We start from the raw sequence: 6,000 nt of genomic DNA, 5'->3' as shown, positions 1-6,000 counted from the left end.
ATGACACTGCGCACGGTAGACACAGGAACATTCAGGTCTTTGGAGATGGACTTGTAGCCTTGAGATTGCTCATGCTTCCTCACAATTTGGTTTCTCAAGTCCTCAGACAGTTCTTTGGTCTTCTTTCTTTTCTCCATGCTCAATGTGGTACACACAAGGACACAGGACAGAGGTTGAGTCAACTTTAATCCATGTCAACTGGCTGCAAGTGTGATTTAGTTATTGCCAACACCTGTTAGGGGCCACAGGTAAGTTACAGGTGCTGTTAATTACACAAATTAGAGAAGCATCACATGATTTTTCGAACAGTGCCAATACTTTTGTCCACCCTCTTTTTTATGTTTGGTGTGGAATTATATCCAATTTGGCTTTAGGACAATTCTTTTTGTGTTTTTTCATTTAAGACAAATTAAATGAAGATAATAATACCAAAGAATTTGTGTTTGCAATCATTTTCAGGAAGAAATTGAGTATTATCTGACAGAATTGCAGGGGTGTCAATACTTTTGGCCACAACTGTAATTGGATTTTCTACAATTAATTTTGCAATCCAATCTTTATGTCGTTCTTGCTTCACAGTGACAACTTGGCCGACACGTTATCTATATAATTTCTTAGAATGAGTTGTGTCCTGATTAAAACAAGTGTCAAGAAAAACAAGTCACTTACAGTTACAGATACAAGCCATGCAGGGGCGCCAAGACACTGTTCCGAAAAGTACCCCCTGTGGCCTGCGGACAATCACCTGGTTAAGGGACACTAAGATCATTAGGAGGTGACATGCACCCTGATGAGAGGCACACATTGGAATTGACAAAGGGTAAAGCTAATAATAGTCAGACATAGTGAGCGAGAAATGGAGGAAAGGTAAATGGATCTAGATTACAGGCATCAAGATCTCAAGAGTATAGGCCCCGTCACACTAAGCGAGATCGCTAGCGATATTGCTGTGTCTGATACTTACCTCCGACCGGCTCCCCCGCTGGTTATCGCTGATCGCGCGAGAACATCCTGGGCCGTTTCTCGTCGGCCGCTTCCTGCTGGCGCCGACGAGCCAGTACATGGGGTACATAGGAAGTTTTGACGGCTTTTATATTGCATTTTTTTAGGACGGTCTGTAAAAAGAATGTCAATTTTGGCATTTTGATTTTTTTTCCTTCTGCCATTTACTGCATTGCTTAAATAACGTTATACTTTCATAGATCAGACTTTTACAGGAGTGATGGTCTCAATTTAAATTTCTTTACTTTTGGATATGGAAAAAGGATTTGAACTTTTAGATTTTGTTATTTAGCTTTTAAAACATTTTTTTTTAGTACATTTAATTTATTTTTTTTTATTTAGGGAACTTGAACTTGGGATTATTTGATTGCTTGTAGTACATGCTAGAGGGGGCTTTATAGCCAAAATGGTGACAATGTGGGTCTTGGCCCCTGGCTGCCATGGTAAGACATAGGCAGCTCGCGAAGCTGCGCAGCCAATTAGCAGCCATATATATGCCACCATCGGTGTTTGCCAGTGGCATCTAAATTGTTAATCGGAGGTAATCCCACCATGGACAACATCTGCTAGGAGTTTGTATGTTCTCCCCGTGTTTGCCTGAGTTTCCTCTGGGGTCTCCAGTTTCCTCCCACACTCCTAAGACATACTGATAGGGAATGTAGATTGTGAGCCTCAATGGGGACAGGGAGGATGTATCTAAAGCACTGTGGGATATGATGGTGCTATGTAAGCAGAGCATAATAAATAATAATGATGCCCGAACGCCACACCATTCATTCTCTGTGAGGCTGTCACAAAAGCCAAATGCAGAGCTCGACCTTCCATGGGGAATATATAAAGCATATCTGCGCCGGTCTAATAGTTATAAAAGCTTTGCCGATCTGTGCTGGCCCCAGCGGTCAGACACCCACTGATCAACAATTATCACCTATCTTGTGGAGAAGAGAGAGAAAGTCGTCACTCATCCTAAGTGCAAGATGAGGTGAGTATGAACCCAATTGGAGTGTCGGAGAGTATATTACTGTGCTAAGGGCGTAATTATTATTGTATGGGGGCAAAGAGGACATAAACATTGTATTAGGTTGGAAAGTGAGACATAATGATAGTGTGAAGCCACCAAGGGGGACATAATTAGTGTATGGGACACAAAGGGGGATATAAATATTGTACAGGGCTAGTAAGGGGGACATAAATGTTATATGGGGCCACAAAGGTGGATATAAATATTGTATGAGGCCACTAAGGGGGACATACAGTTGTGGCCAAAAGTATTGACACCCCTGCAATTTTGTCAGATAATACTCAGTTTCTTCCTGAAAATGATTGCAAACACAAATTCTTTGGTATTATTATCTTCATTTAATTTGTCTTAAATGAAAAAACACAAAAGAGAATGAAGCAAAAAGCAAAACATTGATCATTTCACACAAAACTCCAAAAATGGGCCAGAAAAAAAGTATTGGCACCCTCAGCCTAATACTTGGTTGCACAACCTTTAGCCAAAATAACTGCGACCAACCGCTTCCGGTAACCATCAATGAGTTTCTGACAATGCTCTGCTGGAATTTTAGACCATTCTTCTTTGGCAAACTGCTCCAGGTCCCTGATATTTGAAGGGTGCCTTCTCCAAACTGCCATTTTTAGATCTCTCCACAGGTGTTCTATGGGATTCAGGTCTGGACTCATTGCTGGCCACCTTAGAAGTCTCCAGTGCTTTCTCTCAAACCATTTTCTAGTGCTTTTTGAAGTGTGTTTTGGGTCATTGTCCTGCTGGAAGACCCATGACCTCTGAGGGAGACCCAGCTTTCTCACACTGGGCCCTACATTATGCTGCAAAATTTGTTGGTAGTCTTCAGACTTCATAATGCCATGCACACGGTCAAGCAGTCCAGTGCCAGAGGCAGCAAGCAACCCCAAAACATCAGGGAACCTCCGCCATGTTTGACTGTGGGACCGTGTTTTTTTCTTTGAATGCCTCTTTTTTTCTCCTGTAAACTCTATGTTGATGCCTTTGCCCAAAAAGCTCTAATTTTGTCTCATCTGACCAGAGAACATTCTTCCAAAACATTTTAGGCTTTTTCAGGTAAGTTTTGGCAAACTCCAGCCTGGCTTTTTTATGTCTCGAGGTAAGAAGTGGTGTCTTCCTGGGTCTCCTACCATACAGTCCCTTTTCATTCAGACGCCGACGGATAGTACGGGTTGACACTGTTGTACCCTCGGACTGCAGGGCAGCTTGAACTTGTTTGGATGTTATAAATTAGTTTAAGATTAACACACTGGCGCCAATCCACTTGGACAGAGAAGGAAGGTCCACTATTCCCAGATGCAGCTGGTGAATAACAGGCTCTGTGCTGATGCCTGTTTAAAAGAGCTAAAGCTGATAAGAAAAGAAATACACCGCGCTATACTGGGAAATGAAAAAATAATAGAACTGAGTACTCACTTGCTGGTGTGTGAAAAAATCACGTGGTGGTGGATGTATAGCAGTATCCTGAGACTATTCACCTTGTCATAGATGTATATTGCCTTGCATTTGGATGCTAAAACTGCTAAGTAGATAATATAGGGTTAAATGGGGGTGAGCCCGTTAGTGTGTTTCAGAGGAAAAAAAAAAATATCAACTAATCTTGATTTACTCACTTAAGTAAATCAGAACCATATAAAATACATGCTGTAAATGTAGCCATTGCTAGGTATTAAGATTGGAATGTTGCAGCCTGTTTCTGATGTAAAAAAATATAATAGTTGAAAAATAAAATGAAACATCAAAAAAAAAAAAAAGAAGGGGATAAATAGATGTTTGGGATGATAACTGAATGCTGACCTTACTGCATGCCAGTTTCAACAGGTGAGGTCAGAATGATTAATCCTGTGCAAAACAAATGATGGCACAGTTCCTGCAAAGTGAATGAGCGTTAGTGACAGCTTGTGCCCACTAGTGGAACGGGGTGCTTGATTCTGGTGCACTTACTTGCAGGGCCAGTGCTCAGTGAGGCAGGCTTGGGTGCTCAGCGTGGGGGCTGGGGCTGCTGCTGCTAATCCGTATGGAAGTGGAGACCGCCGCTACCTTGCGCGCTCCGGCCGAGAGCAACGCTGAGGGACTCGGCGTGTGATGGGGGCAGGGCTAGCGTGACGTCACACTGGGGGTAAGACGGTGGCTCAAAGGCAGCACAATACCGACATGTTTCGAGAGATAGCTACTCTCTTCATCAGGGTTGACCCTGATGAAGAGAGTAGCTATCTCTCGAAACATGCTATACATCCACCACCATGTGATTTTTTCACACACCAGCAAGTGAGTACTCAGTTATATTATTTTTTCATTTCCCAGTATAGCGTGGTGTATTTCTTTTCTTGTTTGGATGTTAGTCGAGGTTCTTTATCCAACATCCGCACAATCTTGCGCTGAAATCTCTTGTCAATTTTTCTTTTCTGACCACATCTAGGGAGGTTAGCCACAGTGTCATGGGCTTTAAACTTCTTGATGACACTGCGCACGGTAGGCACAGGAACATTCAGGTCTTTGGAGATGGACTTGTAGCCTTGAGATTGCTCATGCTTCCTCACAATTTGGTTTCTCAAGTCCTCAGACAGTTCTTTGGTCTTCTTTCTTTTCTCCATGCTCAATGTGGTACACACAAGGACACAGGACAGAGGTTGAGTCAACTTTAATCCATGTCAACTGGCTGCAAGTGTGATTTAGTTATTGCCAACACCTGTTAGGTGCCACAGGTAAGTTACAGGTGCTGTTAATTACACAAATTAGAGAAGCATCACATGATTTTTCGAACAGTGCCAATACTTTTGTCCACCCTCTTTTTTATGTTTGGTGTGGAATTATATCCAATTTGGCTTTAGGACAATTCTTTTTGTGTTTTTTCATTTAAGACAAATTAAATGAAGATAATAATACTAAAGAATTTGTGTTTGCAATAATTTTCAGGAAGAAACTGAGTATTATCTGACAAAATTGCAGGGGTGTCAATACTTTTGGCCACAACTGTAAATATTGTATGAGACAACAAATGGAGGCATAATTATTGTATAGGGCCACGATAGGGGATATAAATATTGTATGAGGCAACTAATGGGGACATAATGCATGATGCCACAAAGGGAGACATAAATATTGTATCGGGCTGTAAGCAGAAGGACCGGGCTGGGGGTACTTTTGTGGCGCTGGGTCCGGAACTGTCGGGACTGTCTCCTCTGTTGCCCAGGGAACGCTAAAACAACCGGATCGACTTCTGCACCTAGCAGCAGGGGTCGTGGTTAGCTCGGGAAGAGCAGCGGAGCGTGTGCAGAAGTGGGCAGACTTGGCGGGAAGAGACAGCGCACGACACGGCAGGGGGATGTAAGTGATCTGTCCCCGCAGCACCAGAGCAGCGCAGGCCCTAGCTTGAGAATACCCTCGGCCAACCGCCGGGATTGTGGACAGAGACTTGGAGTGCCTCCGTGGCTCTCCCATACCAGGGTGCCCGAACACTTTGATCCTGCTTGTGCCGCGCTTGTACTGCTTCAGAGGAATGCCAGGTACGTGACCATGAACTGTGCCCTGACTGCCCAGTCCACATCTGCTGAGCCACGGTGGGTCTGAACTGTGTTGCGGCCCACACTTTACCCGCGACCACAAGCCCCGAATTCAGACCCCCACATAGGGTACCAGAGACGAACTGCTGCCGTACAGACTCCAATGGATGCTCATTTCCCTCAGCACTCCACCGACACAAGCCTTCGCTGACAGCTGTCGGCGTCACCGCTCCACATCGTTGAATCCAGCACCTGGAAGTCCACTAACTGGATACGTTTATAAGATCTTGCTTCTACCTCATCACCAGTGTTGCTCTGTGCACCCTATTTCCTTGTTGTTTCCCCCCCATTACTGCAGTAATCGTTCAAAACTTACTAACTCCCTGCGTGGATTATATCCCAGTATTAGTAAATACGTTATCCCTTGATCTGTCTCCTGTCTGTCACTGCATCCCGCAACCTGCTCAC

The sequence above is a fragment of the Dendrobates tinctorius genome, unplaced genomic scaffold (genome assembly GCF_039654945.1).
Source record: "Dendrobates tinctorius isolate UK_male_01 unplaced genomic scaffold, ASM3965494v1 ptg000104l, whole genome shotgun sequence".
NCBI lineage: Eukaryota > Metazoa > Chordata > Amphibia > Anura > Dendrobatidae > Dendrobates > Dendrobates tinctorius.
This window is presented reverse-complemented; position numbering follows the sequence as displayed.